A 19,531-nucleotide genomic window follows, 5' to 3' on the forward strand; every position below is an offset into this window, starting at 1 on the left:
TAGCATTGGTACGTATTAATAAACAAGTATGTTTGGCAATTTGCATATATGTACATTTCTTATGTCCTTGTCTATCACCCTTTTAAATCAGAAGGCTAAAATTAAAAAAAAATCTCTCAAGAGAAATTGTCCCAATTAAGTCAGTATTTTTATAAACAAAAATTGTGAAGGCAAACCAGGAAAGGCAATAAATTGGAGTATGATGAGATGCATATTACTTACTGGAGATCACAGCAGTCAGTATTTGGAGTTGAGATGAGGGATTTAAAATACAACAGATCAAGGAAATACCACAAGATTAAGAACCAAACTGAGACTTGAATGCCAAACTGTAATGAGTTTATTCAACCATAAGCCTTCCTTCTTAGCAAGGCCCCTGTCCAAAATTTATCTTGCAAAGAAAACAAAGAAATTATGATAACTGGGAAAGCCTAGTGCTGACTGAAGAGAGATGGACTTTTCTTAAAGAATTCTTACGATGATGTTGATATGGTAGTACATTCATTGTTTCATCATAACTTGGAATCAAGGGGAAACTTTCTCCTGTATTCCCTATATGAAATACATCTCCCATGTATTTTCCAGATAACCTATGCTTTGAATGTGGGGCAGTATTTAGCAATGCTTCTGGACAAGCATCTATACTATGTTTTCCCAAAAATAAGACCAGGTCTTATATTAATTTTTGCTCCAAAAGACACATTAGGGCTTATTTTCTGGTTTGGTCTTATTTTGGGGGAAATACGGTACTAAATGCACCCATCTGGTTGACGATCTTAACTGGGGCTTATTTTTGGGGTAGGGCTTATATTATGAGCATCCTGAAAAATCATGCTGGGACTTATTTTTCGGTTGGGTCTTATTTTCAGGGAAACAGTTACTGTTGGCACTATGCAATACATCTGAGTTATGCATAGAATCTGAAATGGGAGGGAAGCACAGCTGTGAGGATTACAATGTACTCCATGACAAGTTTTTAATGCTGCAAGGAGAATGTGGCAACTGAAAATACAGATTTGGGGAAAGCAGCTGGAACGCTATTTCCTGTTGTTAATCCTGAAACACAAAGAGCCTTCTTTCAGCATGGAGGGTACTGAGTCTCATCCTATCATTAATTGGCCTTCCATTAAGATATTTATGACAGAATCATGAATGCTAAATAATGGACAGTAAATGAAAACAAGGGGTTCCAAATAAAGAATGCTGACCTCTCATCTAAATACATTGAATACTTTCCCAGATGTATAACTGTTGTGTAAAGACTTAGGCTGAAAACAACCATTTATCCTTGCAGTTATTATGACTGGTTTAACTGGATGTGGGTTGCCTTAACAACTTCCAGTGAGGCACTTCCCAGTATCTATAAAACCCAGCACAGCTGTCAGGTTTCCAAGTAATAAACCCATAGCAAGCAAAACTCCAAGGCAGATGAATTCCTTAAAGAATAGCTTTATTGGCACAGATCTAGTGAAAACCGACTCTGAAAGTTCCTGCGGTTTTCACCTAATTAAAAGTAAAAGTTTTCCCACAACCCCAAACAATCAGTTACATGGTCCAATCAAGGTGCTGTTTGGTTGCCTCGTGACATCACTCCTCCTTCCTCTGACCAGGTGTGAGAATGTCCTTGGTTCCCAAGAGAAAATATTTTATTTTGACTATAAAGTCACAGCTATCTCTAATCCCCCCTCCCTATCCCTCAGCTCCAGTGTGGCAACACTGAAGCTCCAAGATGGCTGCGGTCAGGCCAGTTTTATTTTATTTATTTATTGGATTTGTATGCCGCCCTTCTCCTAAAGGACTCCCGAAGGACTCAGGGCAGCTCACAACAATAAGAAACAGAAAATACAAAAGTTAAAAAACAAATTAAAGCAGCATATCCAATAAATAAGGTTAAACATGGGAATACAAATTCAAATTTAAGATTTAAGAATTAAAAAAACTACAAAATCAGTTTAGAGTCAACCCAGCCCGCCCGTTGGAAGAACCAGGTCTTCAAGGTCTGGCGGAAGGTTCGGAGGTCGGGGATTATCCAGAGCTCTAGGGGTAACGTATTCCAGAGGGTAGGGGCTCCCACAGAGAAGGCTCTCCCCCAGGGGTCACCAGTCGACATTGTCTAGCCGAAGGTACCCTGAAGAGGCCAACTCTGTGGGAGAGAACCGGGTGATGGAAGGCTACTGGTGGCCGGAGGTGATCTTTCAAGTAGCCTGGTTCTAGGCCACATAGGGCTTTAAATGTGATCACCAGCACCTTGAATTGCACTCAGAAGACAACCGGGAGCCAATGCAGACCGCAAAGGAGTGGTACCCCCATGACAACCCGCGTGGCTTTAGGGTTGACAACAGTTGTGTGTTAGTGACCACATATGTCTCATTTGTGTCAAGAGCAATCTCTAAGTGACTTTACTCAACCCACAGCTTCTCATATTTGCTTATTTAATAAAAAGGAGAGTCTTTTTTCAAAGACAATTCCTGTGTTTCCTAGTCCTTTTGTGATGAGAAGCAGCCCAGAATGGGGCCACTAATATTTTGACCTACTTTTAATGTCAACTCATCTATATTTTCACAGTATTAATGTAGAACATAGATCATAGGGTTGGAAGGGATCTTGAAAGGGACTCTCTGTTTAAGCAGAGGCCCAATCAGGGGTGTAATTCAGTAGGTTCTAACAGGTTGTGGAGAACTGGTAGCAGAAATTTTTGAGTAGTTCGGAGAACCTGCAAATGCCACCTCTGGCTGGCCCCAGAGTGGGGTGGGAATGGAGATTTTTATTATTATTATTATTATTTATTTGATTTATATGCCGCCCTTCTCCGGAGACTCAGGGCGGCTTACAATGCGTTAAGCAATAGCCTTCATACTTTTGTATATTTATACAGAGTCAGCTTATTGCCCCCACAAACTGGGTCCTCAATTTACCTACCTTAGAAAGGATAGAAGGCTGAGTCAACCTTGAGCCTGGTGAGATTCAAATTTACAGTAATTGCAGACAGCTGGTGTTAATCACAATGCTATCAGTCTGCTGAGTCACCAGGCTCACCATCATTTTGCAATATCCTTCCCCCAGGAGTTGGGAGGGAATGGGGATTTTGTAGTATCCTTCCCCTGCCATGCCCACCAAGCCACGCCCACAGAACCGGTAGGGAAAATTTTTGAATTTCACCCCTGGGCCCAATATCATTCCAGATAAATGGCAGTCCAGTCTCTTCTTGAAAACCTCCAATGCTGGAGCACCCATATCTTCTGAAAGTAAGTCACTCCATTGATTAATTGTTCTCACTGCCAGGAAATTTCTCCTTACTTCTAGGTTGGATCTCTCTTTAATTATCTTCATCCTGTTACTTCTTGACTTATTCTCAGGTGCTTTGGAGAACAGGTTGACCCCCCTCTTCACTCTGACAGTATTGGAAGATGGTTATCATGTCACTTCTACTCCTTCTCTTTGTTAGACATACCTAGTTCTCTCAATTATTCATCGTATGGTTGAGCCTACAAGACCCCTTATCGTTTTTGTTGTTGTTCTCTGCCCTTTTTCTAGGGTCTCAACTAGTGGTGGGTTGCTCCCGGTTTGCACTGGTTCGGGAGAACCGTTAGTAGCAGTGGTGGGAGGCTCCGCCCACCTGCCCAGAAGTCATGAAATATGCTCTGCACATACGGAGAAGCTTCTGCACATGCACAGAAGTGGTTTGTGCGTGAGCGAAGTGAGTGTGCACGGGTGAGCGAAGGTAAGTAAAACCCACAACTGGTCTCAACATCTTTTTTGGTATCGTGGTGATGTGGTCTTCATACTCATCCTCTAATTTCACTTTTTTTTTTCCGGAGGTTGATAGAAACCTCCCATGAATAGTAACATTTTCAAAGAATCTATGTAACCAAAATTTTCAGCCATATCTCTCAGCTCTCTACAGTATCCTTGAGGGAGATTGTTTAGAGGTCTATCAAGGAAGAAAAAAGTGAAAATATCATATTGCACAGGGCATTTTTTGGCCAATGCTTCTTTGTATACAAGTTAAAACAAATTTTCACTCACACTGAATTATCCACAGTGTATCTTCATTTACAGGAAAACAGACCATCTCTTTGCTTTCTTACTGATAAAAAACCTACACTACACATTTCCTAAGCCTTCAGATCACTGAAAATGAAGTTTCAGTACTGTGGCTAAAGTAATGATTTACCATAGATAGCATTTCTCAATCTTAACCACTGGCTGGCTGGGAAATTCTAGGAGTTGCAGTCCATACATCTTAAAGTTGCGGAAGTTGAGAAACTCTGATTCACAATATACCTATTTACCAGAGGTGAAATTTCATGTCCCAATAGCTCATGGTATATCTGAATGTTTCTTTACAGCATTTAGCCTGCTGTTCTGCAAAATAGGTGATGTTTTTTCTGTATTCAAACTTCCCACATCTGTACTAACATTGCTTTTCTTCCAGCAGGAGGAAAATTATCAAAACAATTTTTGTAGCAATATGACTCCACAAGCCAAATATCTCCTTATCCAGAGGCTCCTTGGAAAGAGTCTGTTTCTGAAGTTGATTTCAGCTGCCAGTCAAATTCTCTAAGCCAAGTGATCCCCCCACCTCCCGCAAAGATCTCCCACCTTACTTGCTTTACATATCTCAGAGAACAGAGTTTAATCCAATGCCTCTTTTTCCCTGCCCTTCGAATTGGCTTCTGGGCTGCTCTGACTGGTACCATGAATCAAGCAACTGATTTTGGTCTTTTCTATCTGCATCTAGCTTTAGAGCACATACTTTGCAAACAGGAAACTCCACCATCAACTGTTAACACCTCCAGTGTTGGTGGTAGTCAATGATGGAAAAGTCTTCTTCATGAGAATGTAGAAAGCAATTGCCAGCCAGAGCAGACCATAATATGTTACATAGGTATATCTCCCACCTCCCCAAAACAAGATAAGGCAGTTTTTTGTGCTGCATGACTGGTCCATGTAAACGAGGCTACTAACTCCTAACTTTCTGTCTCTTTTCTCCTTTCTCTTATTCTAATAATTGTGGAGGGAAAATTGATTCTTATCTGCATGCAGGGGTATCTACTTTCAGACTTTCAAAACACAGGGGATATCCAGTATGTACGTACAATTACAAAGGGGAAAAAAAGGATACAGATGTTTAGAATATTGCCATAGTAGGTATTTCTCCCTATTCTAGCTGTAGAGCCTTATCGAAAACTTTACATACTGTGTAAAGAAATTTTTAAAAAATGTACCAAGGCTTATTTCTTCATTTCTGTGTGTAGACTGCCGTTCCCATGTATCCTGTTTCACTTTTTATTCCCAAGGATTGCTCAAGTTCCTAGGAATGCTTTCTACGGTATCTTTTTTTTTCTCCCCTCATCACCTCTGTCAGGTTCATGAACAGATTGAAGCCTGTGATTCTCTGTTGCTGTTTGCAGTATTTCACTATGGAAATCCATCAGCTGTTCACTTAAACCCCTGCATCTCTTCAGCCAATCCCAAAGGGATGCTTTTCCTTGAAACCTCAGTCAGCTTTGATCTCATACAGCAACAGCTTGAGCAATTTTTTATCAAGCCATTGTTGTTTCAAGTACGAGAATCTTCTGTTTTAATTGTCCCTTCAGGATTATTTGGAAGCCCTTCATTTGCTGTTTGCATAGTTTGCATTTTGCAAAAGATATTGCTCCTATTTCTTCATTCTGGTTCCATCACAACAGTTCTCAATGTGGAAAAAACATGACTAACACCACCATTAAACATTCCTCTGAGGTGTGTTTACTTTTCTTTAGTGAAAAGACTACTCAATCCATGTTTAAGACTGGGCAAATTCGAGAACTGAATTAGAAGTGTATGTGTATTCCCTAGACCCCTATTGCACTGTTTTGTTTTGTTTTTTTTGTGAACAAAACAGGGAATCATTCATTTATATATTATTGAAATTAATAAGCCTTTACTGAAATTATCAAAATATAAAATACAAATGAAAATAAGGATTGTAGAGAAGTGGGGAAGGGAAGGAAGGAAGGAGAAGAGAGAAGTTAAGGTAAAGATAAAAATGAAAGAAAGCATTAACTTTAAACTCTTTTCAGCACAGTTGCATAAAAGTAATAAAGTTACAGCCTCAACTTTTTACTTTTGCATACTTAGTATATACTAACCATTTCTATGACAACCAACTTATCTAATCAGCAACTCCCAAGGTCAGACCTTTTTTTTAAGAAACAGAGTTAGATGTATTCTTTTCTTTGATTAAAACAGTTAATTTGGTCACCTCTGTGACAGCAAATCATTCTCAGCAGGAGTCTTATATTGCCTAAATGAAATGTCTACTTTCTCCATATCATTAAGCGTGTGAATAAGCAGATTTGTTCCTCTTGTATTCTGAAAGAAAGGAATATTGCTTAGGGTATTTTTCTTTTGTTTTTATGAACACTACAAGACTAGGTTTTGTTTCCATTAACATTACCACACAATTCATCCCAATTCCTCATTTTGGTGCATCAATGCAACAGATAAAATTATGGTAAGGAAAATCATCTTCACCCATGATCGTATACCGTCTCTCCCATTGACATGGAAGTCTTTGTAGGGAAATTACATAGGCTGATAATTTGGATTGTTTGCTAGAAACAGACAAATTGTTTTATTTACCATCTCTGTCAGCATCACATATCTTCATTTATAGGTTTATTCCATCCAGTTCCCATATTCATTTTTGATTTTAAAAAAAATCTTTGCACAAATTATATTTGAATACATATTCTGAATGTATTTTCTCACTCTTGTACTTAAAGCCAAGACTCAAACATCTGAATGACATTTTCAGGTATTCATGGTCCCCAAAAGAGACAAATTAGATTGGTTTTTTGGCTTTGACTAGGATGAATTCCCCGATTAAACTGACAAATGTCATCGACTTTGGACTTTAAGATTTAACAGCTCAGTAAAAACATGTCATTTTCTTATAGAAAAATAGCTCCCGATGCACCCCTCTCTTTATTCAGATGGTCAGCACCATAAACTGAGATTTGTTCCTGTAAACAATTTTGCTCTTTCTTCCTTGCTCCCACCTCTTTGTGCAAGTCAAAACTACGCTGATCTGCAGTTTTCATTTATGCAGGAGCAGAAATGTCTGGTCAGAAGTTTCCACACAAGTAATTTAACAATGACTTCATTCACTGCTCTGTTTTTTTGTTTTTTTAAAAATCCCCATTTCAGACATAATAAGAAACCATCCTTGACGGAAAATTTTTTGTTGGTTTACTCATTAATGAAAAAATGAAAAGGAGAAGAGGAGAGGCACAACTGAATGCATGTCCCCAATATTTTTTTTACATTTTGTCTTATTAAGCTGAGATGAATAGAATAGAATAGAATAGAATAGAATAGAATAGAATAGAATAGAATAGAATAGAATAGAATAGAATAACAGAGTTGGAAGGGACCTTGGAGGTCTTCTAGTCCAACCCCCTGCTTAGGCAGGAAACCCTATACCACTTCAGACAAATAGTTAACCAATATCTTCTTAAAAACTTCCAATGTTGGAGCATTCACAATTTCTGGAGGCAAGTTGTTCCACTTATTAATTGTTCTAATTGTCAGAAAATTTCTCCTTAGTTCTAAGTTGCTTCTGTCCTTGATTAGTTTCCACCCATTGCTTCTTCTCCTGCTCTATCCTGTATCTATCCAAACACAACTCATTGGTTTGTAACTCATATATAAGTATCCCTTGATTTATGAGCACAATTGAGCACAGATTTACAGTCGTTAAGTCATGCCAGTCATTAAGTAGGTCACTGCATGATCGCACCCAATTTTATGACCTTTGTTGTGGTGGTCATTAAGTGGACGCATTGTACCCAATGAATGTTTTTTGCTGGAAACAGTAAGCACCAGGTTCTGGGGAAATTTTTTTTTTGTAACTGTAGTCATGTGACCGTGGTATGCTCCAAATGGCTGCAAATGGCTGCCAAAATATGATCACATGACCATGGGGTGGGCAGCCATCAGAACTTCAAAACAGAATCATTAGTAGTCTGTTGTAACTTTAAATGCTATTCAGCAGTGGTGCGTTTCAAATTTTTTTACTACTGGTTCTGTGGGTGTGGCTTGGTGGGCGTGGCACGGCTTGGTGGGTGTAGCTTGGTGTGCATGGCAGGGGAAGGATACTGTAAAATTGCCATTCCCTCCCCGCTCCAGGGGAAGGCTACTGCAAAATCCCCATTTCCTCCAATCAGCTGGGACTCGGGAGGCAGAGAATAGATGGGGGTGGGGCCAGCCAGAGGTGGTATTTACTGGTTCTCTGAACTACTCAAAATTTCTGCTACCGGTTCTCCAGAATTGGTCAGAACCTGCTGAAACCCACCTCTGCGATATAGACCTTACTTCAAGGTCTACCTGTATAGCAGGTAGATCTATAGCAAGAGGCTTTGTTGAGGATTTTGTTAACTAATAACTGTGTATCTGTTGTACTTTCAAAGGGCAGGGCTAACATGACATTATTTTTCATACACGTTTTGGGAATTATTTACAAGATACATACAATAGTACATGAGCATATACATAAGAATGAACTATATTCACATATACCAAGTTTATGCGAAGATTATTCCTGCTAAATTAATTAATTAAACCTATTTGGTTTAAGTATATAGCTTTGGGATCCAACAGATAGTGTATTCATTTGCATAATTGCTGCAATTTTCCATAAATGGTAGAGATTTTTATTTCATTGCTTTGGGTTATAAATCAGTCTTCCTAACCTTCATATGACACTCAACTCCAGGTTCATTCATCCATAGCCAGTGCAGCTATTTATGATGCAAGTTATAGCCCAAATGGGGGAGTGGGGGGTGGAAGAGGCACATATTAAGAAAGGCTGTGATTATTTCCTATAAAAGCAGAAATGTATATGTGGGGAAAATGGGGCAAGAACTACGGCTTGCAGCTCTAGCCCTGCTCCTTTTAACAGGCATTGCAGAGATGGTGAATCAACATAGGCAGTCTTCTGTTATCATAATTCTGCCTTGCTTTAACCTCATGCACTTTATCCTTTGCATTTGTGATCCCCTCAGTAAGATTGCCACATTAATTTTAACTTTATCCTACTGTACCATAACAAAGCATGCCAACTGACCTCTGATTATGGTCTTCCAATCCTAACATCCTTTTATTTCTCAGGAAGACTCATTCTGTCATCCAAACTAAGCAGTGCAAACTACGATTTAAAGTCAGGTTATCCTAGTCTAACCTGTCTTTTGCATCTTGCAGAATGTTATATTTTACTCTTGGTTACTTGCCCTGGCATACAAATCGAGGTAACATTTTTTTTTACTATTATTTAAAAGTTGCATCTTTTTCCAAAAGTGGTATTGTTTGCAACAGAAACATCATTCTAGGTAATACATTCAATTTATGACAGAAAGTCTCCTAAACATTGATGATGATTGAAACTTTTAATAACTTTTTATTAATTTTCTAGTTATAATTATTCTGAAATAAAGTACAATCCATAGTACCCAAACAATTTACCTTGTTCTCAATCCAAAATCCAGTTTTTCCACTCAATTCTTTCTTTTTGATCTTCCATCCTCATAGTTTCTTTTCTTTTTTTTTTTAAAAAAAGTTTTATTTATAATACAAATTAAAAACAATGGCCATAGCATGACATGAAACATTTTCATCAAATTTTGTCATATAATTGATACACTTCTTTATCTCTCTATATATATTTACACTAATTATCACAGTTCGAATACATATATTCTTTCATCCATATAGATTATTTCGATATCTATTTCAATCGTATCTATCATAACAAATTAGCCTAAAAACTTCCAAACATTTTGCCCGTCAACAGTCCTATATCCCAGCATTTTTCCTCCTTTCCGGCCAATAATAAAATTTGTTCCAGATTTCATAATACTCTGATTCATTTTTATCTTTAAATTCCATCCTCATAGTTTCATTAACATTTTAGTTTTCTCTTTATTAATTTTACGTTTCTTTCTTTTTTTCTTTTTTATTCTGTGGAAAAACATGTTATATATATTAGACATGCATTTCTCCTTCTCTTATACAAAAGATAGTCAAAGTGCAACGATCTTGAGTCTTGTCCTCACACTCTCTTTCATTCCCAGAACAGATCTCACTTTCTTTTCAAGGCCATGATGCAACTTTTAAATAATGGCAAAAAGATTTACCTAGATTTTTGTATGTCAGAGCAAGAAACCACGGGTAAAATCCTCCACAATCTTGGGCACAGGTTTAGAATTCTAGAGCAGTGTTTAGAAATGGGATATTAATAGAAGTAGTCTCTGTTTACATGGTTTACCTATTTATGGTCTGTTGAAAAAAACCTACATTTGATAGAGTTTGCACAACATGCTAAACCTTAACCCCTGGTTGATTAGCCTGAGTAACAGACATTATTCAGTAGAATAGCAATAGCAATAGCACTTAGACTTATATACCTCTTTACAGTGCTTTACAATCCTCTCTAAGTGGTTTACAGAGTCAGCCTATTGCCCCCAACAATCTGAGTCCTCATTTTACCCACCTCGGAAGGATAGAAGGCTGAGTCAACCTTGAGCCTGGTGAGACTCCAACTGCCAAACTGCAGCCAGCAGTCAGCAGAAATAGCCTGCAGTACTACATTCTAACTACTGCGCCACTTCGGCTCAAGATTGTTTAATATCTAAATATCCAATATCTAAGAGACTGCTACAAAGAAGAGAGGTGCAATCTAGTCTTCAAAGCACCTGAAGGTAGGAGAAGAAGCAATGGACGGGAACTAGTCAAGGAGAGAAGCAACCTAGAACTAAGGAGAAATTTCCTGAGAATTAGAAGAAATTAATCAGTGGAACAACTTGCCTCCAGAAGTTGTAGGTGCTCCAACACTGGAGGTTTTTAAAAAGAAATTGACAGCTTAAACAGGGGGTTAGACTAGAAGATCTCCAAGGTCCCTTCCAACTCTGTTATTCTATTAAAACTTTAATCTTTCTGATAACTAACAGAAAACACTTCTACCCCTGCAATCTGTTGTTTAGGCAACTTGATAAGTAGCTTAACCCATGATTCAACAAACCCATCTACATTTCTCTTTTCACCAGGAATCAACATTTATTCAAAGGTTCATATATATGGATACAATACCCATTTTTTAGCCATTTCTTTTCCAGTAAACAAATTGCCATAGAGGGATAAATAGAAGAGAGGAACCAAGTTAAAACATAGCTATTGAAAAGATTCTTTACCATATCCATAAAGCCAATAAATTTGACTTTGAAGATTGGGGGGGGGGTTCATAGGTACATTTAGGACAATAAATATGAGGAACCTTTATTTCATCCAAATAGATTTTTGCTTAATATGGAGTTGGAATTTGGATTAGGACCTAGGAAGATCAAAACTTGCATGAGAGAATAATATAAAAGAGGCACTTCTTGAGAAATATAAGATCAAGCCAGTGACATATTTGTATTGATAAAACCAGCTTCTTGTATTAAATCCAGTGTATTTAGTCCAGTAACCAAGTCATGAGTTCACATTCTACATCCACAATCTATATTAGGGGTTCTTATTGAACCTGGCTGAATTCCAGATTGGATCAGAAAGCTTTAGGGAGAACCTTTGGCTCCACAGTTAGAACATTGTTCCTTCAGAAGTAATCATCATCAATTTTAAGACTGTTCTTAAACTTTAGATGTGCTTAACATTTCAGAAAGTTTCAGAAAGAACAAAAGCAAGTCTGCAAACACTTTCTGCCCAGACATCTTTGTTAGTTTTAACTGGAACTCATTCAGTCCACCGGGAACAGTTTGAACAGAGGAGGAGACGCCTGTAAATTTGTGTGTTACTTCATCTTTATCAAAACAGTCTTAATTCTTAATCTTACTCTTACATTCCAATCTTTTTCTGAAATGCCTCCTTTACCATTCCGTGCCACTCCATTAATTTACTAGGTCAATCCTGCCTCTAAAAATTAACTTTTATTATTTTTCCTATTGTGTATCAGAATGTCTCCAATAACCATAAAAACAGATTAACTCCTGTGTTGCCCAAAATCTAGGATGAATTCCCTTTGCAGCCAAACAATCTCAGTATTTGGTATGTGAATTATGTATACCTTTCCTCCCACCCCCAAATTAATTTAGTGGTTCCTAACGATCTCAAAAAGGCTAAGCAGGATTGAAACACACTAGTATCCACAGCAAACTACCGATTTTTTCGGATTATAAAATGCACCTTTCCCCCCCTAAAAGTGAAAATTTGGGTGCGTCTTATACACTGAATGTAGCCCCACCCACCCACTGGCCCCCACCCTTTGGCCTCTGCCTCCCAGCAATTTACCTCCTTGCAGCAAGCAGCAAGAAGAAATAGCCCATTTCAGCTTCAGCACAGCCTAATTAGCATAAGTTGATTATCCATTGGATCGGCCTCCCGACTCTCAGCTGTTTCAGGCTGCAGGGATTGCCATTGCTTATTGCTGCATGGGCCTCTGCTACTTGCTACAAGGAGGTAAATTGTTGGGAGCAGATTTTTTTTTTCTTGTGCTAATCAAGCTATGCTGAAAATGAAAATGAAAGTAAAGCAGGCTATTTGCTGTTTGCTGGAATGAGGCAAAATTGCTGGGAGGCAGATTTCTTTTTCTTGTTTTCCTCACCAAAAAAGGTAGGTGCGTTTTATAGTCTGGAGCATCTTATACTCCAAAAAATACGGTATTTTTGTGTTATATCAAAGTAAACTCCGTGTCCTTCTTGTCATCAGCAATTGAGCTCAACACAAAGGAGCCTTTACCTTTTTTGCCTTGAACAGTATTGCTGTAATTTGCCAAAGTTTTTTTTTTTCAACAAGCAACATTTCAATGATTTCATAGAAATTGCCAATCAAAGAACAAAGGAGATTAATCATCTTTTTTTATTAGTCCAATTGTAGAAAATTTCCCTAGTGGTTTTCTCTAAACCATGACTGAATTTAGATATACTCCAGAAGCTACATTTTGCAAAAAGCATGGAAGTATTCAAAGGACATCACTAAGGATAGGGCTGGATTTTTCAGTGGTGTGTGTGTATGTGTGTGTGTGTGAGAGAGAAAGTGTGTGTGTGTTTGAGAGGGGGGGGAGAGAGAATTTTCAGGATTTTTTAAAAAATATAAATTGGAGTGTCAAATTTATCAGGAGCTAAAGAGCACAATTTTATTTTATTTTAAGCACTAACTTCCACACTTGGCTTGGTTAGAGTGGCAATGGGTGCATTGTTGGAAGATCAGAAGGACAGGATTGGGGACAGATCATCCTATGTGACTACTAAGAATCAGCACTGACTTGAAGGTACTCAGATGAGTGACTTTGTACCAGTCCCTCTCTCTCAGCCCAACCCAGCTCACAGAGTTGTTGTTGTAGGGAAAATAGCAATAACAACAACAACAACAACAACAACAACAGAATTGGAAGGGACCTTGTTAGATCATCTAGTCCAACCCCCTGCTCAAGCAGGACAGCCAATACCATTTCTGACAAGTGGCTGTCCAGTCTCTTCTGGAAAGCCTCCAGTGATGAAGCTCCCACAACTTCTGAAGGCAAGCTGTTCCATTGGTTGATTGTTCTCACTGTCAGGAAAAGTATCTTTATTTCTAGGTTGAATCTCTGCTTGATTAGTTTCCATCCTTGATTAGTTGTTCCTTGTCTGGCCTTTGGGTGGTTTGGAAAATAGATTGTTCCCCTCCTCTGACGTCCCTCAAAAATTGGAACAATGTTATCATGTCACCCCTGATCCTTCTCTTCACTAGACATGCAATGTCCAGTTCTTGCAACCATTCTTTATATGTTTTAGCCGCTAGGCCCCTGAATCATCTTTGTTGCTCTTCTCTGCACTCTTTCTAAAGACACAGGAGGACGGTGTGTTAGATATGCTCACCTCCTTGGGTTATTTATAAAAATTATAAAGGAGGGATAAAAAATATAAATAAAATAGTGAACCAAATTGCACACTGGTAGTTTGGTGGTTGCCACCAAATTTCTGTAGTGTACATTAGCAGGGTTTTCTAGATCACAGAAAATGGGAAGCAATTTTATGCTATCACCCATGTGCTTTGTGTTGTCCATTTCTCAATTAACTTAAGGAAGGTACTGAGCCAGTGGTGGAATGCTGCTGGTTTAACAACCAGTTCGGTGAGCGCACACTTCACGCTTAAAATGCAGCATTTAGAAGCTCAGCTGCTTACCTTCCAAGTCAGCAACAGACAGTAGAACAGCGAGGGGGGGGGAATCAGCTGTGCTGCACGATTGAGATGAGCTAGAAAGCAGGAAATAAAGGACAGGATGGGGGGGGGCAGCTGATCGTTGGAGCTACCGGTTCGCCCGAACTGGTCAGAACCAGCTGAATTCCACCTCTGTACTGAGCATGCAGAGTCTTGGACAGCAAGATGGGCGGTATATAAATTTAATATATAAATAAAATAAATATTTCCAATTTATACATTCCCCAGGCTTCTGGATGAGGGTCTATGGTGCATTAGATGTTCTTGCAAGTATCCCCACAAGCAAGGACAGCAGTGCAGTGAAGATCGATAGGCAGCCATCATGTTCTCTCTGGAGAAGGAAAGATCAGCTGATCCTCTATATTTGCTCTGGATATCAGTTCTCCTGTGCGACCACAGGAACTGAGTGTCTTACAGTCAATTGTGGATTGAGTAGCTTGAGAGCAAAGGGATTGCCAACATGTTCAAAACTGCTATATAGCCTTTCTGGACACTTGACCCACTTGACCCCCACTTTCTTAAATACTTTAGGATACAATTAATTAACAACTTAAACGAGATCTTCCAAATGACAGGAAAAAAATAAAGTCAGTCAGTTGCCTTCTTTTCTGAATCAGGCAGAGAGAAAAAATACATTGTCTAGAAGGCTTTTGACTCAATGCAAAAATCTTAATAACACTGTGATTTAAGAAAGTTTTAAATGGATAAAGAGGGCAGTAATTTCAGAAAACAGAACAGTATTTTTTGTTCTGTGATGAAAGTGCCTTTGAAAATTGTAAAATTGACCAAACAAATCAGACTCTCGTGGGAATACAGATTGTTTATTATTATGGAAAGTAGATAATTGCTGGATTTTACAAAATAAGAGTAATATGATCCTGACAGTGTCCTAATTAGAGAGCTAATTAGGACTACAGTGTTAAAGGTAAAGAAAAGCAGAACAGGAAGAATTACAGGAAACCTCTTACAGATTTTGTTTTAATAAAAAAGGGAAATTTGTGACATTTATTTATTATTTATTTATTATTCGTATTTCTATGCTGCCCACTCTCCGACGACTCTGGGCGGCTTACACCAAAGACAATATGCTAAATAACATATTGCCCCCAACAATCTGGGACCTCATTTTACCCACCTCGGAAGGATGGAAGGCTGAATCAACCTTGAGCCGGTGAGATTTGATCCGCTGATCTGCTGAACTAGCAGTCAGCTGAAGTAGCTGCAGTACTGCACTCTAACCACTGCGCCACCTCGACATGATTTTGATGATTAGAAAGAGTAGGTTATTAGAAAGAATGGAATTATGACAGAATCTCATAACGAGAGAGAGTTTTGTTTACAATTATATGTACAACTCAGAGGTGGGTTTCAGCAGGTTCTGATCAGTTCTGGAGAACTGGTAGCGGAAATTTTGAGTAGTTCGGAGAACCGGTAGTAAAAATTCTGACTAGCCCCGCCCCCATCTATTCACTGCCTCCCAAGTCCCAGATGATCAGAAGGAAATGGGGATTTTGCAGTAACCTTCCCCTGGAGTGGGATGAGAATGGAGATTTTACAGTATCCTTCCCCTGCCATGCCCACCAAGCCACACCCACCAAGCCACATCCACAGAACCGATAGTAAAAATTTTTGAAACCCACCACTGGTACAACTGTTAAGACAAAGATTATAAACTGCTGCTTTATATTTTTTTGTCAGGTTTTCTGTTACTGTATTTAATTTTCTTTTTCTTTTTTTGCTGTCTCCCTTTTCTTTTCTTCTTTCTCATATTTATGGTACTATTTTTTTTCTTTGAATGTATTTCTTATTATATAAGTAAAATCCTTTAGAGGAAAAAGAACAAATTATAAATCCTCTTTACTGCCTACTTAGTTCTCTGTAAGAAGAGATTGTAATCCGACCATTTACACAATGGGAAAATTAATTCTGTGAAACAGTTGGTTCCATTTGTGACTTGGGTGTCACAAATTTTTTTTGGATTTTTTTTTTTTTTGTATGTGTGTGTCTCATAGAACAAAATGAACTTTATGATTTTGTTAGCCGAAAGGGATTCTTTATCCATTTGTTCCCTGCTGTGAAGGATTTCACAACACAAAAGTATTAGATGGATCGTGATCGTAACTATCCCAGAGCAAATGACTGATTGATATATAAGGCCAGTCAAAACATAATTTATGACTCTGGATGGAGCACAGTTATAACACCCTCATCCCCCCAAGAAAATCAAAACTGAACAAGTATGAAACTAGTATAACAAGCCACAGCCATGCATGAATCGTACTTATGTACTATGGCATCACTAGCTTACAAATTGGAAATATAGAACAGTTGTTTTAATTGTTGATTGTGACAATGGCATTTTATAGGTATTTTTTTTACCCTCAAGGAATTGTGTGCTGCTTAGCATCTCCTCTGGACTGAGACCAAGGGATATCATTGTTATATCTTTGTGAGATTCTTTTAAATTTGTTCCCCCTTTTTCTAGCTCAGATTTCGAAATCTACCTTGTCAGCTAATGCAGAAGCCCCCAACCTTTTGGGCACCAGGGACCAATACAGTGGAGAGCCTTTTTTCCGTGGACCGGAGGGAGCATGGTTTCGCATGCTGCCTGCATCTGGCGGATGAGGCTTCGCTTGTTTGCATGGCCAGGTTTCTGGAATGCTTCGGCTCTGTATTGGTCCGCAGACCGGCGGTGGGGGACCCCTGAGCTCATGAATCAAGTTCAAAGATTGGTTTCAGATTACAATAACTCTTTGACTTCTGAAAAAAGTAAGGCTGTAAACAAATGCTTCACCTGGGATTAGATTTATGGCTCATTTCTGGTTATCAGTGATTTAAAGGCTTTTCCCATATATTTGAGCTTGACATGCAAACACATTTGCATACTACTGCAAAAGACCACACAAATGACAGACTGCAAGGCATTTTAAAGACAAGTTTAGCAACTGCATTTTTTTTTTTTTACTCAAAAGTAGGTACAGTCAACTTGATCCAGCTTAGTGATAGGGGCTGGATGAAGGATATTATAGGTAGGTCCCTGACCAACATTTAGTGAGTGTTCAAAGTTACAAAAGTACTGAAAACAGTCACTTAGGACCAGTTCTCTGCTAAGGACTGATGCTGCATCTCCATGGTCACATGATCAAAATTTAGGCTCTTGGCAATCAGCATGCATTTACAATAATTGTAGCATCCTGGGGTAATGTGATTGCCGTTGGCAATTTCTCCAGCTGAAGTCCGACAAGCAAAGTCAATTAAAAAAGCAGGATTTGCTTAATGACCATGGGATTCACTTAACAGCTGCAATCATTCGCTGAACAACCATGCCCAAAAAAAGGTGGCAAAATTGGACAGGATTCACTTAAGAAACACCTTGCATTAGCAATGGAAATTCTTAGCCCAGTTGAGATTATGTTGAGGACTAGAATCAGAGTCAGAATAGAGCTGGAAGGGACCTTGGAGGTCTTCTAGTCCAGCGCCCTGCTCAAGCAGGAGACCCTACACCAGTGATGGCTAACCTTTTTGCTATCATGTGCCAAAAGTGGGGGGGAGTGCGGGGGGGGGTGGAGCGTGCGCGTGCCCACACCCATAATTCAATGTGCCCCACCCCCATGCATGCATGCGTGACCGCCCCCGCGCTCCCACTGCTTTTGGCCCGCATTGGCACGGTGTACCCAGTAGGCCTGTTTTTTGCCCTCCCCAGGCTCCAGAGGCTTTCTACAAAACAGCCTTCCCCAACCCCCCGGAGGCCAGAAATGGCCCGTTTCCCGATTTTTGGTGGGCCCGAAAGGCCCGAAAATCAGCTGGCTGGCATACGCATGCACGCTGGAGCTGAGCTAGGGTGACACTCACATGCCCACAGATATGGCTCCGTGTGCCACCTGTGGCACGCGTGCCATAGGTTTGCCATCACGGCCCTACACTATTTCAGAAAAGCGACTGTCCAGTTTTTAAAAACCTCCAGTGATGAAGCACCCACAACTTCTGAAGGCAAGCTGTTCCGATGGTTAATTGCACCACCCATACTACATCACCCCCATTCATTTGATATAATTCATTTGCTAGTTTAACTGTGCAACCCAGTGCCCTTCAATATGGTGGTAATGAGGGTGACCAATTTAGACGGCTTTAAAAGCAGACAAGACAAAGGCATGGAAGACAAGGCTGCCAACACTTCCTTGCTTATTTACAGTGCTACTCCAACAGTTCAAGGTAGTATACTTTAATGCCACTTGAAAGCAAAAGCGAATGAGATGAGAATGATCTCCACAACAGCGGCCATTGTGTGAATTTCAGGATGCATTTTATTAGCCTCTGAACAATACAAAGGTTGACGAAATAGGCCATTGACGTCTTATGTGTTTGTATTTTTCTACTGATGCCCACATTTAAAACAACTGAGTTATACTAGGAATGTATAACCAAGAGTCTACAAGTAGAAAAAAGATAACTTCAGCATAAAAAAGATACAAAATCAAACACGTTAGCTTTTCTCTAAGCATGTCCTCAGGGAATATAACAGCGATATATGCTTTGTATGCCAAAAAATCTAGGTTTAATCATCTTTTAGTTCCAGTTTAAATGATTGGGAGCAAGTACTCTAGAAATTTCTGCCCGAATTCTTGAAGGATTTTAATCATTTATTTATTCATTTATTATTAATCAAATTTATTAAACTATTAGAGGAAACTGTGGTGATGGGAAAACTAAATAAAAACAGTACAATAAAGCAACCCTTTAAAACAATGAAATGCATGGCAGCCCTGATAGAAAGAGCTAGTTTGATGTAGTGGTTAAAGCGCTGGCCTAGAAACCACGAGTCAGTGAGTTCTAATCCCGCCTTAGCCATGAAAGCCAGCTGGATGACTTTGGGCCAGTCACTCTGACTCTATGCAACCCACTTCACAGGATTGTTGTCATGGGGAAAATAGGAGGAGGAGGAAGGAGTAGACTTACAACCATTTAACTTACAACCATTCAACTAGTGATCGATCAAAATTACCACAGCATTGAAAAAGATGACTTATGACTGGTTCTTGCAGTTATGACCATCACAGCATCCCCACAATCCCCATTTGGCAACTGGCATGTGTTTACCATGGTGGCAGGGTCCTGCTCTCATTCAATCGCCATTTGCGACCTCCCCAACCAGCTTTCAACAAGCAAAGTCAATGAATGGGAGAAACCAGATTCACATTGTTGTCACATGATGTTTTGCAACATTTTCCCATTCACAGAGCTGCGGTGGGCATGGCCTGTGTGTGACGGATCTGGCCCGTGGGCTGTCAGTTTGACA

General features: G+C 39.3%; 1 long non-coding RNA gene across 1 annotated transcript in view; it reads left to right on the plus strand.

Moving 5' to 3' along the window:
- Window positions 1-3,534: 3,534 nt before the first annotated feature.
- The window catches only part of LOC132709707 (uncharacterized), a 45,297-nt gene continuing 29,300 nt past the window's right edge, over window positions 3,535-19,531 (plus strand). The window contains exon 1 of the long non-coding RNA XR_015732691.1: window positions 3,535-3,721. This is a non-coding gene — a long non-coding RNA (uncharacterized LOC132709707). The remainder of the gene's footprint in view (window positions 3,722-19,531) is intronic.

Source organism: Pantherophis guttatus, chromosome 2 (genome assembly GCF_059756535.1).
Source record: "Pantherophis guttatus breed Tessera chromosome 2, ASM5975653v1, whole genome shotgun sequence".
In the NCBI taxonomy this organism is placed as follows: domain Eukaryota; kingdom Metazoa; phylum Chordata; class Lepidosauria; order Squamata; family Colubridae; genus Pantherophis; species Pantherophis guttatus.